General features: G+C 45.6%; 1 protein-coding gene across 1 annotated transcript in view; it reads left to right on the top strand.

The window, feature by feature from the left end:
• Positions 1-18,087, top strand: part of LOC144822877 (solute carrier family 13 member 1-like) — a 701,886-nt gene that overhangs the window by 17,930 nt on the left and 665,869 nt on the right. The window lies entirely within an intron of this gene.

Below are 18,087 nucleotides of genomic sequence, written 5' to 3'. Positions count from 1 at the left end.
TATACTTTGCTAGAGGAAGAGCAATTCGGCTTTCATCCCGGTCACTGAACCGAGACTGCTCTGATTTGCGCCACTGATGAAATACGGAGGATTACAGACAATGGACAGTTGGTTGTACTGGTCCTCCTTGATTTGTTGGCCGCGCCTGACATGGTAAAGCACCGCACTCTTCTATCTTGGCTTATGTCAATAGGTGTTAGTGGCCCGGTGTTAAACTGGCTAAACTCCTATCTGCTTGGTCGCTGTCAGGCCGTATCTGTTCCCCCATTTCTATCTAAATTCAGAATGGCCTCAAATGGCGTTCCCAAGGCTCTTCCCCAATTTTATTCAACATTTATATTAAACCTCTAATCTCTTTTATTAAGTCCCCCAAGATGAAGTTGATTTACTATGCGGACGATACCCAGTTGATTTTTATCACTAAATAAAGACCAGTATGACACTTAGTGCAACTTTCAAGCATGTAACCTGGACATATCTAACTGGATTAATGCAAATTCCTTTAAGATGAAAGGAAGTAATACTGAGCTCCTTTGTTGCCCGTCCAACAAAATTCCTTTATCTTTATCTCCTAATTTTTGCCCATTACCCATGGAAACTCCGTTGGTTCAACTGCGGTATGAAACCTAGGGGTAGTTATAGATGAAGGTCTCTCTATGGAAAAATAAGTGAATGGAAGCACTGGGACTTGTTTCGCACTGATTCGTGCCCTCAGAAAACTATATTCATTGCTTGATTTCCCAGCCTGATCCCTGATCTCTGGAGGTGTAATATTAAGCAGGCTAGACTACTGCAATGCCCTCTTATTAGGAGCTCCCAGCTTTTTATTAAAGAAGTTGAAACGCATCCAGATAATTACAGCAAAGCTAATATTAAACACACCCCGATACTCTTCTGCGACATATGCCCTGCGAGATCTTCATTGGCAGCCTATCAAAAAGAGGATTATATTCAAATCGCTATGTATTGTAAATAAGGCGCACTGCACAATAAAGGACCAAAACCCTTACAGGCTAAACTAATAAAATATACCCCTGGCAGATCCCTTCAATCAGCCTCTTGCAACTATGTCCTAGAATGCAGATTTTAAAAAGTCTGACATGGAGGGGGTGCTTTTCCTGCAATCCTGCAAAACCAGCTCAGATTTGGAATAAATTGCCAGCCCCATTAAGACTTTATTCTGACCTATTAAAGTTCAGAGGGTCTTTGAAAACTTGGCTTTTTCCTCATTAATAGCCAGTTTTATCCTTTTCAGATTCTCCTCAGTCGACTACTTTACATATTAATCTAGTTAGAGCCAGGATACCATTTTGATCACAGTGCACTTTATAAATTTAAAATACAATACAATATAAGACAACTGCCCTGCTGCCAGAGGACTGCCCTGCTGCTTTAAGGACTGCATTGCTGCCTGATTAGGGGAAATGGACCAGCTTGCCTTCATCCCAGGATAACCAGAGTGACTTTATGGTCAGTTGGCTGACATCTTGAGTGAGCTGCAGGGGCACAACAAGCTTCCGAGGCCTCCTTGAAACTACCCAGCTAACCTGCTGCAACTGGACCATCAAATGGACCTGCCGGAGCCATGCTGGTCTCTTCTGGAATGAGTCCCTGATCACCAAGAGTTGCCTCACTAAGTCCTGGACCCTTGGGTTACATTAGAGTGTACTCCTTTTAGGTAAAAGGGGAGAATTCTCAGGTTTGGGTGCTTCACGCCTATGAATGCTCCTGTTCATGCCAAGACCCTGCTGTTCACTACAACGGCAAATACGAAATTCCAGTGAGACCTGCTCTTCGCCAGCGAACGCCGACTGACAATGCAAGAACTGCACTTCATGCTACAGCAACGCCAGCCTGGGATCACCGCCAGTGCAAAGGTGCAGCAACAACCGTCTGTGATGCTTAACCGACTCATTGCGCTAAAGCAACGATTGTCCGCGACGCTCAATCTCCTCCACCGTGAATGAAACTCTTCGTGTTGGACTTAGAAAGTAACTTTTCCCCCAGACTAACCTGGCCCCTGTATTTGACACATGCTCCGTCGTGGTTGTAGTGACTTCCTCTCGGTCTTGTGTGACCAGATGACCGGGAGTGACGGTTTGTGCTTTTAGACACTATTTTTACAAAAAAAATGTACATTGAATATCTCCGGTTCTACTTATTGGATTTTTCTTTTTTATGGTCTATTTTTTTCTGGTATAATTTTATTTTTAACATTTATTTTTCTATATTGGTTTGAGATTTTTCGTGCATTGTTTTTTCACTTTATTACTGTAAGTGTACAGCATAAATACTTTACACATTGCTTCTAACTTGAGTTTGGCTGCTTTTGTGCCAGGCTACCAGAGAGTTGTGCACAGGCACAGAAGGATTGTGGACGTTGCCTAAATCAGGTTTCCACCCCTTTCACCCAATAGCCACATTTTTGCAGGCAGTGGTTATTTTTGCATGACAGCATTTACTCTTGAATTATATGTTTAGAGATAATGATTTAATCTTAGACTGACAGCCTTAGTTTAGACCCACTATGTTACCCAACATTTGAAACAAGCTATACGATTAATACACTTAAATTACATTTCTATAAGTCTTTTTAATAAACATACCCTTCTCTGCTCCTCAAGCCACTTTTCCCATTTAAAGGGTTTGTAACAATGTCACACTTTCCAGATTCCTTACTTACTTTTCCCAGTTGCAATCAACTTTCTGTTTTCTTTCTTTAAATCTCAATTGAACAATTCTTGTGCTTTCTCACTGGTAGAATGATGTAGTGTCAATATAGTTATTAACAGGGTTGCATTCTTAATCATTTGCAGGTCTGACTGCATCTTTCATCATCTTTCTACAGCTTTTTATCGGTATAACATTTTAAATACATAAAGCATTGTTTATGGGCGTCCACACGCCAGGTGCACATATCAGTCCCATTCTGATTTCTCACCATTCAATCTCTATCAGAAAATAGAGGGATGGATTCAGAGCGCAACCATGCATGATTAATTTTCTCCTGAGTCGATTTCTTTTTTAGACTTTAAGAAACATTCAACATATGTTTTCGGAATAGTCATATTACTTTAAAAACTATTTATAACACAGCAGAGCAAATACGTATAAATGTCACCTTGGATGGCAGGTGTTTGGGTCCTATAATGTTATTGTAAGGTGTGGTATGCAGCTGGTGGTGTATTTGGGAACACACTATCGCAAATATGTATATCACTAAACATATCGGTCGATCACGTTGTCATCGGCGGGGCTCCGGACGGCATTCGATTTGCCCAAATCCGATTCGGAACCCGCCTTTCCGACTGCCAGACACTATTCCCAACAAGCGATTACGATGGCTGGAAAGCGTTCGGACTGTCCGACTCAGTTAAGAAAGGCATTGAGAGTAACCGAGTCGGTCGGAGCCGAATCGTAGCCGTCTACAGACCGAGCGATTAGGATGTCAGATTCGAAGAGCCTTTCCGAATCAGTTGTTCCGAGATGGATCGCCTGTTGGGATCTGACTTTGGATGCAATAGGAGGCCCCCCTTCACTCGGGTCCCTCCGAATCGGGCCCGTGGGGGTACCCATGGGTACCCCCTTCCCATGCATGCACAGTGTGGCAGACTTATGGGGTGCCCACCGAAGGGTGCAATGTTTTCCCCAACAACCCCTTTTGTCAATAGGAGCCTGTGTTCTCGTTCCGAAAACAGGCTCCCATTGAAGTCAATGGGAATCCAACGGAACGATGTTGGGAAGCATCGTAATCGGTCGGTCGGACTCGCAGAACCTGATTCATTCGGAAACAATTTCGAAACCGATTCGTTGGAAGAGTTTCCTAACGAGATCGTAATCAGTCCCATAGTGTGTCAGCCCACCGTCATTTATGGAGAGCACATTTTCTATTGAAAGGGTCACAAAATTCTGAAAAATAACAATACCCTGGGGTTCGAATTTTCCCTAGTTGGTGTTCAATCTACATTCCGAATTCCACACTTTTGCTTGAGGGATTGTTTGGTAATTTTGAGTTTTGAAACACGGAAAATGCATTTCCCCTGCAGCTTTTGCAAAATATGCACAAGGGAAAAGGGTGACATTTGTAGACTACATAGAATCTTGATTCAGGTGCTAACTTCTCTCCCGCCCAAACTGGGATTTACATGGCAGTCATAATGACCACCCAGATAATACTTATGCAAGGTTTGGGTTTACTCCCCTCAATTACTATGTTTGTGTGTCATTATGTCTTTTTATATTTTGCTGGACGATACATTGCAGTCTCACATCATACAATCGGTGTTGCTCACAGTGACAGTTGTTGGGGCGTAAATGTCCCCTACATCGGTCCGAAGAGCATGCACCCCTTCCATGAGTGACCCATGTAGCAAGTTCCTGCATACGTTTGATTTATTTGGCCTCAGTACAAAAGCCAGTCATGTGTGCGCACTGCAACACTACATGTAGGGGAGTGAGACCTAGAGTCGGGCTCTGTGGTTTGGAGAGGACCACCATGTCCACCTCCTCTTCACTGAATGTCACTACCATCAGATCACCAGACTGTGGAGGTTAACTGTTTAAGTTTCAACTGATTATATCTGCAGTACAGGGCCTTTTACGTTTCTCCCATTTACCTGCAGGTGGGTTTTTTGGTCTAGCCACATGAGACATTTGTATGTGTAGTAGTGTGACGTGAAGTGTATGGGCTGTTTTGCACTGTTACAGTCCAGGAATCCATTTTAGATGTCCTGTTGTACGGATGGAAGTTGCTGAGTGCCTGCCCAATAGCACTGTGAAGTGCAAGAGTCCTACGAAGCATACCTGAGTTCCTTTTAAATAGACAAGACTGTAGGGAGTGGGATATAGGAGACAGATGACCTCTTCAAAGTTTATAGAGTCTTTGCTCTTTCCTACTCGATTCTTCCCCAGAGGAGTTCTGCCAATATTTAGTGAAATAGCTTGGTGAAGAAGTCTCTCCCTCTTTTGTGCCTTTGTTTGGATCTCCTGAGAGGGAGCTCCCAGGCCAACCTCGCCATCCTCTTAAAGGTAGAAGATAGGAACTGTAACTTTAGCAGTCTGGAACAAATATAAACAAGCATTTGCAATGCAATAGGTCTCGAATTTACGCAAGTTTGAGCTATTGGCATTGTAAATGACAATGCCTTTTATTTATGTTTTGGTTTTTAAAACATAAATAAAAGGCATTGTCATTTACAATGTCAATAGCTTAAACTATCGCAAATATGAGACCAATTGCATTCCAAATGATTGTTTAAAATTGTGTGTGGGGGGATGTTGCAGACCGAAGGTTGCAGAAGGAACACAGGCGGGGAGGGTGTGTGAAAGCAAAACTGAGGGTGCAGGTGTGGGGAAGCAAAACTGAGGGTGCGGGTGTGGGGAAGCAAAAATGATGTTGCGGTGGGGGAAGGGATAGGTAAGCAAATGATAAACAGAGCAATGTGGCGGGCAGGGGGAAAAAAACAAATGAGCAAGAGCAACGTTAAGCTGTGGGTGAAAGCACAACCTTTGCAGGTAATCAATCTGAGCCGAGGAGCAAAGCGCAGCGAGCTGCCACTTTGGAACTGGAGAACTGCTCATTAAAGCACTCCAATACCTTCCGGTCTGGTTTACAGTTGCGGTTGTTGGAGAGTGTGTCCGAAGAGACATTTACAGCCAAAGACTTTCGTTCATTTTTAGATCCAGTTCACAGAGGAACAATTTGAGAAAAGATGGTAAGAGCCCTTTGTTGAAGTCATGGTTTTTAGCAAATGAGCGGAGGAGCAAACCTAAAGCATATTCATGTTTAACATAGATGTTTGTTCAAAAAATAAACACGCCAGATCTAGCGGAATTTACATCACGCACCTTTGACCTCTCTAAAGGCATCGCTGAGTTTCCCCCTTCTGTCTCCCAAGGACCCTGAAGAGCTCCCCGTTTGCTTTCTTTTTTTTAAAAACATTTATAAAGCGCAGCGTGCACCGTACGGTTTCTTGGCGCTAGTGGAGAGTTCGACAACTGAGGCAAAATAAAACCTGTCGTAGAAAAGAGGGGAAATTACACGGAAAAGGCCTGTTTGAAGAGAAACGTTTTTAGATCTTTACGGAAGGAAAGATAATGAGTGGCAGAGCGGAGGTGATCAGGGAGGGAGTTCCAGAACGTGGGGGCTAGGGTAGAGAAGTTAGTTCCACCCCACTTTTTTCGTTTGAAACGTGGGATTTGGAGGAGGGATTTGGAAGAAGAGCGAAGCTCTCTAGTAGGGACATATTCATTTATTAGCGAGGAGATGAAAGCGGGGGCAGTGCCTTGACGGGCCTGGAAGACCATGCAGCCGGTCTTGAACAAGGAACGTTCCTTAACAGGGAGCCAATGAAGCTCCCTGAGGAGGGGTGTAGAATGATGATAACGTGGGAGACCATAGACCAGCCGGGCCGCCTGGTTCTGGACCATCTGGAGTCTCCGCAGGCTGTATGCTGGAATGCCGTTGTAGATGGCATTGGCATAATCCAGCCGCGATATCACCAGTGCGGCCATGATCAACTTGAGTGCCTGTGGGGAAAAGAAACGGGAAACAGTGCGGATGGTTCGGAGGGTGAGGAAACAGGAGGAGACTACAGTGCTGATTTGTGAATGAAGGGTGAGCTGGTTGTTCATTTTAACCCCCAGTGTTTTAACTGTGGTTGAGGGAGTGGGGGAGGGACCAAGAGAGGAGGGCCAGAAGAGGGAGTTCCAGGGACTGGACGAACCACCGGTGAGAACCAACTCGGTTTTGTCCGGGTTCAATTTAAGATGGTTGTGGTTCATCCAGTCCCTGATGAAAGTCATGGTAGACTGAAAGTTAGAGACAGAGAGAGGAGAGGAGGACAGGTCAAAGATGAGCTGGAGGTCATCGGCATAATTGTACACGGTGACCTCCAGCTGCTGAAGAGCGAAAATAAGGGGAGAGATATAAAGGTTGAATAATAAAGGAGAAAGAGAGGAGCCCTGGGGAACACCACAAGTGACAGGAAGTGGAGTGGTCGTAAAGTCTCCTAGCCGGACCGCCTTAGTGCGGTCCCTCAGGAAGGAGGAAAGCCAAATCAGGGCTGAACCCTCAATTCCAGCCGCTTTGACACGGGACAGTAAGATGGTGTGGTCCACCGTGTCAAAGGCGGCGGAGAGATCGAGGAGTACCAGCGCCTGATGATTGTTATTGTCCATACCCTTCCTGAGGTTATCCAAGACCGAGACCACAACTGATTCGGTCGAGTGCCTGGGGCGAAAGCCAGCCTGGCGGGAGGCCAATCCCCCATTAGCCTCTACGTGGGCGCTGAAAACCGCGGTGGCATGGCGTTCCAGCACCTTGCCCAGGTAGGGCAGCAGGGAAATGGGGCGGTAATTGGCTGAGATGGACGGGTCAGCGCCAGGCTTTTTTAAAATGGGCACTATAGTGGCTGATTTGAGCGCCGGGGTCACTACTCCCTGCACAAGGGAGTTGTTGAGGAAAGTAATGGGGGATTCAGGGCAGGAGGAGTAAATATGTTGCAGGATTCGAGCCGGACAGATGTCTGCCGGAGAACCCGACTTTACTTTGGGGAGTATCTCCCGGAATCTAGCCTCAGTAAGGGGAGGGATAGAGGTAAGATGACAACGAACAGTAGGAGGGGAGGGATCCACAAAGACAGATGAGGGGGGGGGATATTAGTCTTGATGGTAGCGATCTTCTCCAAGAAGTAAATGTTGAGTTGGTCGCATAGTGACTGGGATGGAGGGATTTGGGGTGAAGCTCTATCGGAATAGGCCTGGTCGTTCACTATACTGAATATTTCTCTAGATTTGTTTTCAGCTGCCATTATTTTTGTAGAAAAATAGGCGGTTTTGGCGGAGAGAATTGCAGTTTTATAATCGGCAAGTGATTTAAGGTAGAGGGTTTTTAATGAGGGGCAATAGTTTTTCCTCCACTGTCTCTCTGCCTGTCGAGCGGTCAGTTTTAGTTCTTTTAGGTGGTCATTAAACCACCTATTGGAGTCCTTTGGTCGCCGGATGGAAATGCGACGCAGGGGAGCCACTGAGTCGCAACCTCCAGTCAGCCAGGTATTAATGGCGTTGGCTTGAGAGTTGGAAGAAAGACCGGAGAGAGTCGGAGTGGAGTTCCGAAGCAGGGATGACAAGGAAGGGAGATCGACTCTGTTCCAATTCCGCGCCCAGGTATTTTTGGCGTGTGGGACTTTGGATGCACGGTTGTGAGAGATGGAAAAGGAAATGAGGGCATGGTCGGACCAAAAACAGGGGGATACAGTCACCGAGGATATTTGAAGATTGAGGGACCAAACCTGGTCAAGTGAATGACCGTGAGAGTGAGTGGGGACAGTTATGTGCGGAACAAAGTTCAAAGAAGAAAGAGATTCTGTAAACTCTTTCGAAGCAGTGCACTCAGAGGGATCCGAAGGCCAGTAGTTAAAATCCCCTAGCACCAGGACCGAGGCGTAATTGACCACCAAATTGGCCAGCAGGTCTTGAAATGCCGGTAGGAACAGAGACGAAGACTGGGGTGGGCGATACATTAGGAGACAAGTAATAGGGGGAGAAAAGGATAGGGAACGGACTACAAGGAACTCAGTGAGGGTGATAGGAGGAGAGGGAAGGGTTTGAAAGTTTAGTTCTGACCGAGCGATTAACGCCCCACCACCACCAGCCCTGCCTGCCGGACGATCGGCACGTAGGGCAACGTAGGAAGGGGGAAGGGTAGCCAGGAGAACAGGAAGGGAAGAATCACAGAACCAGGTTTCGGTCAAGAGCAGTAAGTCAGGCTTCTCAGTATCAAGCAGGACAAACAGCTCATGGTGGTGCTTGACCGCTGACCTGGTGTTGAGTAAGAGAGCAGATAACGACGGAGTAGGGGGGAGAGGGTCAGGCAGGGAAGAGCCATGTGGCGGAGGGATCGATCGGGAAGGCGGCGATGTAGGAGTGGAAGAGGAGATAAGACCTAATGATGCGATGTGCCTATGGACAGTTTCTGAGAGAGGCCAGTGGCCTTGGAGGGTGGTAAGCTCCTCAGAAGAGTATGAGGTAAATTTGGCATGGGGTCGTGCCCCTGGCCCCGTCCGGCCGTGGACGGGCGCAGACGGGCTTGCCTTAGGCGCGCCTTCGGCGCGCAAACGGCACGCCCGCTGCGCACGTCCGCTGCGCGTTCTGGGATTGCACATTAATATAGAAAATCTAAAGGCGGGAAGGGGGCGTGGCCTCTAGGTGGGCGTGGCCTGGCGTGGAGGAAGCCGGAGGGAGGGGGTCACGTGAGCGCTAAATCCGCTGCACGGCGCCCTCGAGATGTAAATAGCAATGGGAGTCAAGGTAAGTTTTAAAATCACAATTTACACAAGTATCACAGTAAAAAAAGCACACTCCCGGCTATTTTGCCTCAGGAGACTCAAAATCAACCGAGCGCTAGCGTCTCAGCGCTTAAGAAGGGCGGGAAGGGGGCGTGGCCTCTAGGTGGGCGTGGCCAGGCGTGGAGGAAGCCGGAGGGAGGGGGTCACGTGAGCGCTAAATCCGCTGCACGGCGCCCTCGAGATGTGAATAGCAATGGGAGTCAAGGTAAGTTTTAAAATCACAATTTACACAAGTATCACAGTAAACAAGCATTGGAAATGCAATAGGTCTCGCATTAGGAAAGTTTGAGCTATTGGTCTTATAAATTACATTTTTTTTATTTTATGTTGTTTTTTAAAATAGCTAAATTAATAGCTTTATCATTTACAATGCCAATAGTTATAACTTTCGCAAATGTGACACCTATAGCATTTGTAATGCTACATGTTTTGTATTTACGTGACTTAGATGTATTGATATTACAAATACAATGGCTTTTAATTTTTTACATAATTAATACTTAAATAATTTATTTAATTTGTAATGTCAATAGCTTAAACTTTTGTAAATAACTTTTGTGAAGATTATGTTCAGTGTTTTTTATTGTGACGAAAATCCAAGAACAGAAGTGAAATATTAACATCTTTTTGTGATTTGTAATAAAGCTTGAAAGCTTGAAAACAGCTTGAAAGATTGAAAGAACATATTTGAACCAGTGATGCTGTGGTGGTGCGGAGTGATACTGTGGTTGCGCTGAGTGATGCTGTGGTTGCGTTGAGTGATGCAGTGGTTGCGCTGAGTGATGCTGTGCTTGCGCTGAGTGATGCTGTGGTTGCGCTGAGTGATGCTGTGGTTGCGCTGAGTGATGCTGTGGTTGCGCTGAGTGAGCCAGGGAGACACGGACACTGAGACACAAACACTGAAACAGGGAGACATTGAGAAAGAGAGGGAGAAAATAACACAAAGGGAAAACAGAGAGAGAGACACACTGACAGAGCGAAGGAGACAGACACTGAGGGTGACATTGACATTGAGACAGAGAGACGCTAATACACAGAGAAGGAGACACCAACATTAAGACAGGGAGACACGGACACTGAGGCAGGGAAAAACGGCACAGAGAGGGAGACACCAACATGGAGATAGGGAGAAAACATTGAGACGGAGAAAACAACGCTGAGACAGGGAAAAATTGAGATAAGGAGACACTGGCAAAGAGAGGGAAGGTACAGACTCTGAGACGATGAGATACCGAGAGCAGACATTGGAGCAGGGAGACCTAGACAAGGACATATGGACACTGAGACAAGAAGACAGGGACACACTAAGATAGGAAGACACCAACTGTAATAGGAGAGGGAGACACTGATATGAAGATAGGGAGACACAGAGTAGGCCATATCAACATGGAGTAGGACACATTAATACTGAGACACCAACAGTGAGACAGGGAGCCATTGGCACAGGAAGACACATACACTAAGACTCAGACACACAGATTCAAGTAGACACCAACAGAGAGAGGGGGGGGGGGAAGAGAGAGCACTAATGCTGTGACAGTGATATAAAGTGACCCAAGAAACAGTGAGACACACAAAAGATCAGGGAACCACAAGCATGGATGCTGGAGCGGAATGACACGGGACACAATGAGGAGCAAGCTGCAATGCTGGAAAAAAAGAAACTGAAGGTGCGCGGCTGCTAAAATGAAATTGTGCCGTGCTTGTTTAAAAAAAAAACATAAAAATTGAAAGAAGCAAGGTGCAAGGAAAATAACGACGCGCAACGGCAATAAGGAGAAAGGCATGCCAATGTGATTGTTGGGAAATGTGAAGCTGATCCCCTCCCACTCTCCCCAATTTTTACAGACCAAGCTACACCCCTGGCAAAAGGAGCAAATGAGTTTGAAATCCGAGTTATAGTTTTCCTATTAAGTTATACAGTTGTGTTAACTCATGGTTTTGCATATGACAATTTATGAAGGAAAATCATCCGCTCAACAAACATTCTAGTGTTAAAGTACATTGTTTTCTTGTTGGTGTGCTCAGGGTTTGTGTTTGACCGACTTATATAGCTGCGAGAAGAACGCGTGGGCCATTCCACGCAACTTTTAATGGGTGAAAAGCTGCGTTTTCACCACACACAATCAACTAAACAAAAATATGTACCCTACTTTTCAAACAAAAATTACACTGTATAACCGCATGGAAATTTTAATTGTTCATGTTAGCAACAAAAATAACACTCTATAACCGCATGCGAATTTCAATTGCTCGTGTTAGCAAAAATGTATTACATGTGATTTAAGCAGTGTACAGATGCAAACATTCCCTGCCAAGTTGTAAAATAAATCACACGCCATGAAAAAAACAAGGCTTAAAAGAGGGCAGCGCCGAAGGCATGTAGGGTCGGGGTAACCCAGAGCCAATCCGTGACTGGCATTACAGGGATGGGAGCCCGGTCTGAAAAAAAAAACTAGAGATATTTAGAAAGAGGTATTTTGTTTCTGGTCCAAAATGTGTGGTAAACATTTTGTGGTTTAATATTTAGAGACACGGCGAGCTTTGTCTGCTTGGCATTCTCAGCAGAGATGTGGGGGATGCAGCAGCCCCCGGTGGAATGCTGCTGAGTATAGAAAAGAAAGAGCGATGAAAGGAGCGAGAGAGAGACAGGAAAGAGAAAAGAGCTAAAGGAAAGACAATAGGAAGAGAGCGAGTGGAAAGACGAAGGGGTTCAGAAGGACAGCAGAATTAAGGGGAAAAGAAAGGAGAAATGATCTTGAAGAAGAAGGACGAAGAGAAAGGTCACAGGGGAACAGGAAAATGAGAGAGAGGGAAAGAAGAGCTTAGATATTCATAAGCAGAGGGAAAGGATGGGAGAAGAAGCGACAACTCAGAAGGGAAGGAAAGGGGAGAAAAGGAATGAACTACGAGGGAAGGAAGATGATGACGAGAGGTGAAGAAAGAAGAAAGGGAAAAGTTGCCTGAAGGGGAAAAAGAATAGGAACATGAAAGGAAGTACATGAAACAAGCATTTGAATGCAATCGCGGCACCGAGCTGTAACTTGAGATGTTTACAGCTAAAGCACGAGTGCCGCGGCCCGCGATTGCATTGCAAATGAGAGGTGACACCGAGGGAGGGGGGTGGGTCCTGATGGGGCGGGGGAGCGGACCCTTTGATGCCGAGGCTCAGACAACAAATGGTGTGGCACACAGATTCAAGGAGACACCAACAGAGAGGGGGGGGGGGAGGAGAGAGCACTAATGCCGGGACAGTGTGTTTGACCAACTTATATAGCTGCAAAAAGAATGCGTGGGCCATTCCATGCAACTTTTAATGGGTGAAAAGCAGTGTTTTCACCACACACAATCAAATATGTCTAAACATGCTACAATCCCGTAAATGCACTACGAGAAAGTGCAGCAAATGCAGAGTGAGGTGAGGACCTCCTTGTTGTAACTCTCAATTAAAAAGAGCATCTGAGCTCTTCTAGGCTCTCTGCGCTCTGGAATATTTCGCATTTAGACACAAAAGTGAGGGCTCGAGGCTCGATGTTGTGAAGAAGCATTAAGAATGGCTTCGCTGTAAGGAGTACTTCTGTTTCATAATCATCTGCAGTGCATTAGGGCAAGAGTGATGAAGGCACACTTAAATATGTTTCCGCCGCCCAACGTAATCCCTCGCATGTGCAAAGTCAATAGTGTATTTCAAAAGAGGAGCAGCCCATGGAAGACGCTACAGTGCCTCGATGCGAAGAGTTGTATGAAGCACTACGAAGCGCTATGTAACTGAAGATGATCAAATAAGGCAATCTGATCAAGCTATTCGCCCTCCAAACGCGCTTCGCGCTTCGCCCTCCGAACGCGCTTCGGCGCCTCGCCAGTAATAGGAAGCTCTATATGAATCACTGTAAAGCGCTATGTAATGGAGCATGTTAAAAAAAGACAATCTGATAGCGCTATTCATTTTGATAAAGCATGAGCTAACCAAGTTCCGAAGAAACGTATTAAACACAAATAAATTGTGATGGGACACTTAAATATGTTTCCGCCGCCCAACGTAATCCCTCGCATGTGCAAAGTCAATTGTGTATTTCAAAAGAGGAGCAGCCCATGGAAGGCGCTACAGTGCCTCGATGCGAAGAGTTGTATGAAGCACTACGAAGCGCTATGTAACTGAAGATGATCAAATAAGGCAATCTGATCAAGCTATTCGCCCTCCAAACGCGCTTCGCGCTTCGCCCTCCGAACGCGCTTCGGCGCCTCGCCAGTAATAGGAAGCTCTATATGAATCACTGTAAAGCGCTATGTAATGGAGCATGTTAAAAAAAGACAATCTGATAGCGCTATTCATTTTGATAAAGCATGAGCTAACCAAGTTCCGAAGAAACGTATTAAACACAAATAAATTGTGATGGGACACTTAAATATGTTTCCGCCGCCCAACGTAATCCCTCGCATGTGCAAAGTCAATTGTGTATTTCAAAAGAGGAGCAGCCCATGGAAGGCGCTACAGTGCCTCGATGCGAAGAGTTGTATGAAGCACTACGAAGCGCTATGTAACTGAAGATGATCAAATAAGGCAATCTGATCAAGCTATTCGCCCTCCGAACGCGCTTCGGCGCCTCGCCATTAATAGGAAGCGCTATATGAATCACTATGAAGCGCTATGTAATGGAGCATGATAAAATAAGACAATCTGATAGCGCTATTCATTTTGATAAAGCATGAGCTAACCAAGTTCCGAAGAAACGTATTAAACACAAATAAATTGTGATGGGTTAAACGAGGCTGGCAACAATCTTCTGGGTGTCATCTAGAAACCGGTCTTTCAAATTCAGCATCATCCTGGGAGTGTGTGTCGGAGTTGAGAGCGAGGAGAAAGTGAGGCGGCGGGGAGAGGAAAACAAGAATACATGCGACTGCAGAGACAGGCGGGGAGAGGAAAACAAGATAAAAACCGGACTTTCAAATTCAGCATCATCCTGGGAGTGTGTGTCGGAGTTGAGAGCGAGGAGAAAGTGAGGCGGCGGGGAGAGGAAAACAAGAATACATGCGACTGCAGAGACAGGCGGGGAGAGGAAAACAAGATAAAAACCGGACTTTCAAATTCAGCATCATCCTGGGAGTGTGTGTCGGAGTTGAGAGCGAGGAGAAAGTGAGGTGGCGGGGAGAGGAAAACAAGAATACATGCGACTGCAGAGACAGGCGGGGAGAGGAAAACAAGATAAACAAGACGGAGGGAAGAGAGGGGAGGGGGGAGGAGAAGTGCGACAGGGGAAATGCGAGACGGCGGGGAGGGGGCGGAGCGGGTAAACAAAGACGGACGTGCACGCGCTTTTAAGCTCAATGCACATGCGCATTGAGCTTAAAAGTCACGGGCACTGCAAGGAATCGCCACGATTCCTTGCAGTGTGGATAAAGAGCGGATAAGTCCCAATACTCTCGCCTTGCTCGATGCGCATGCGCATCGACAGGCGAGACCTAAAAAAGCACACTCCCGGCTATTTTGCCTCAGGAGACTCAAATTGCTATGAGTGAAACAAGCCGGTGAGCACAACTGCGCATGAGAGACCCTCCTGCCCTCCTGCAGTAAGAGAAGCTCATTAAAAAAATAGTGCTTACAGACCAAAGAAGACCTACTGTGTAACGACCGAAGTAAAAGGGCCAGTCCTCATGGGAGGTTACAAATGAAAGGCGATACTAAGGAGGGACTAATAAGCTTAATAACGAATCTGAAACCAGCATTTATGAAGGACAATGACACAAGCCAATGACAAATATGAGCGGAGAGCTGACAGGGCTTCAAGAACATACTCCAATACAGTATGGCTCGTAGAGCAGCGCATGCGCTGCTCAGGCTCAACCTAAAAAGGATAGACCCAGAGTTGGACCCAAGGGATCTGCAGTCTCTTTCTTCAATCTGAGTTTCGGGATGGGGCAACAAACCTTAGCTGTTGCGCCAGGATTTCTCATTGACCAATTCTATGTGTGTTACACCAGTCAAGACTGAGCAAGACATCTGAGTTCCAAGGTATATGGTTGCTGACTGTGGCTGCCTTGAAATACCTTGAAGGAAGCTGCTTATTGAGTTTTGTAAGTAGAACTGGAGGTATCTCTGCTGTAAGGAAAGACTGAATGTAAGAGAAGTGTCTCGAGGAGCTGTGAAGAAGGAACAGGACATTGAACCACTATAGTCCAAGAGACGATCTGCACCGTTAGGCTGTGAGAATAGGCCTTGTTTCCTGGGTACCATTTCAGTGTGTCACGCAGTGAGGCAACTTGCTCCCCTAAATATGTACTTGCATGCACTTCAGTCTCCCTTGATCAGTTCGTGGAGAATGGTGGAAGTTGGTCAGAGGCAGTAGTAGGGTCTACTAAGGGCAGAACCAAAAAAGAAATGCCTAAGACGGCTTAGTGCTAAAGAAAATCATAGTCATGTTTGTCAGTTTCCATACCCAGAAGAAGAAGCATTTGTGCACACTTTGAACAGTAATTTATTGTGATCGCATTCTACGGTTTTACCTCAGCAAGCTCACTGATTCTATCCAGGGCAGTCTCTTGGTTTGCTTAGGTGTTAGGGATGTGATTTGGGGCACGATGAAGATCCAGCAAAATTAGATTATCCTCCCTCTAACTGGTGCATGAGTGAGTACTCAGTGTCTGCCAGTGCTGATCCTTCTCTTCTGACTCTTCTGCGCATACTTGCACCGCTGAGAACCTTGCAGAAGACAGCATGGCTGGGGCACAGTCAAGGGCTGTTGCCTATTGGAGATTTTATTGGTGATATTTAGCCATATCCTGTGAATAATTTACTTTTCCTTTATCAAGGAAATCACTGGCTGATGAATTGATTACTATTCCATGCTAAAGTGAGTTCTGAATTTCTACCCACAACACCTAAGTGAAAGGATGAACGAATAGCAGAGTGAGAGAGCATGCAGCTACCCAGGAACTGAAGGCCCGGGTGTTAGGAGGAGACAAGAGAAATGCATGTATCTACTAAGAGACTGAAATAAATGTTTTTCCAGCAAAATTAGATTATCCTCCCTCTAACTGGTGCATGAGTGAGTACTCAGTGTCTGCCAGTGCTGATCCTTCTCTTCTGACTCTTCTGCGCATACTTGCACCGCTGAGAACCTTGCAGAAGACAGCATGGCTGGGGCACAGTCAAGGGCTGTTGCCTATTGGAGATTGTGCGCTAGTGCGCACACACAGGTGAGGTGCTCCAGACCCAGCAAACAAGACACTGCAGGACACATCCATGCACTTAATTTAAGCATGCAGTGTGGAACCAAGGTTCCAGGGATCCGAATAACATTAAGAGACGCCGTGGCAGCTATACAGAATATCATAAGACACCTATACTTTGCTAGCCTTACTACCTGTTGCACCCACAGCCTTGGGAAAGTGAAAGAAATTGTACACCTAAAGTCTGTAGGACAATATATCTAGTTAAGGCACATATAAGAAACTTGGGAGGAACCTCATGGTAGTTCTTATTTCCCGCTGATATTTGCACCCTGAATGGTTTTATTTGTGATATTTAGCCATATCCTGTGAAAAATTTACTTTTCCTTTATCAAGGAAATCACTGGCTGATGAATTGATTACTATTCCATGCTAAAGTGAGTTCTGATTTTCTACTCACAACACCTAAGTGAAAGGATGAACGAATAGCAGAGTGAGAGAGCATGCAGCTACCCAGGATCTGAATGCCCGGGTGTTAGGAGGAGACAAGAGAAATGCATGTATCTACTAAGAGACTGAAATAAATGTTTTTTCAGATATTTGTGGAAATAACAGAGGTTCCAGAGGTGGCATAGGAGAGAGGGAGGGCATCCCAGGCTTTGGTGGTGACCACAGCAAGAGTGCAGACTACTGATCTGAAATGTCTGAATTTAGGTACTGCAAAGGATGGACATTTCATGAGCATGGTGATTTTGCAGATTTGTAGAGAATGAAGAACTTCAGCATGTACACCGGAGCAAAGCCATAGATAACTTTATGACAAAGGCAGAGTCACGAAAATACATTATTTGTGTACAAAGAGCGAGCCTGTGAGCTAACACAAGATCAAAAGAAGTACGACATTAGCAATTGAGCTCAAGTGCTAATGTAGCAGCTGCATATTAAATATTGTGTAGCCTGGCAGTCAAGAAGCTTGGTAAACCCAGATAAAGGAATTTATATTAATCCAGGCATGAGGCAGTGAACACCTTGATTAGTGACAGTAGGTAGGAGGAGGGATAAGAATATTCACAGGATTCCAATAAAAGAGCAAGAAGAATTAAGCTTGTTAATTTGCAGATGGAAAACGAGATTAATGCATAAATTGTAGACAGAGGGGACAGAAATGAGAGGTAATCCTAGGTCATATGGCCAATAGGAAAAATCACAGCTTTATCTGAGTTTAGGAAGAAGAGATATTGGGCATCCAGGAAGAGATGGCCTGCGTACAGTTCTCAAAGTGAAGTTGCATAAATGCAGAATCACCTTCTAGCCTAAGAATCAATTGAGTATTGCCCACATGGGGAAGAGTCCTGAGGTGCACCACAGGATGTGATTGTAAAGGAGGATGAGAAGGGTGAAAGCGGTTCTGCTTATGATCTGTCAATCTAAAATGAGGGAGACCACCCAAGAGCTGTACTGTAGATTCCCATGCCCCTAGTCGGTTGAGCATGATGAGAGAAATTGAGGCCAGCGTAGACTGCATGAGCTCTTTTATAAAAATAAAAGTGTACGAGTAAGCCTTGGCTGC

This window comes from Lissotriton helveticus, chromosome 3_1 (assembly GCF_964261635.1).
Source record: "Lissotriton helveticus chromosome 3_1, aLisHel1.1, whole genome shotgun sequence".
NCBI lineage: Eukaryota > Metazoa > Chordata > Amphibia > Caudata > Salamandridae > Lissotriton > Lissotriton helveticus.
The sequence above is the reverse complement of the archived record's forward strand: the minus strand, read 5'-3'. Positions and strand labels throughout refer to the sequence as shown.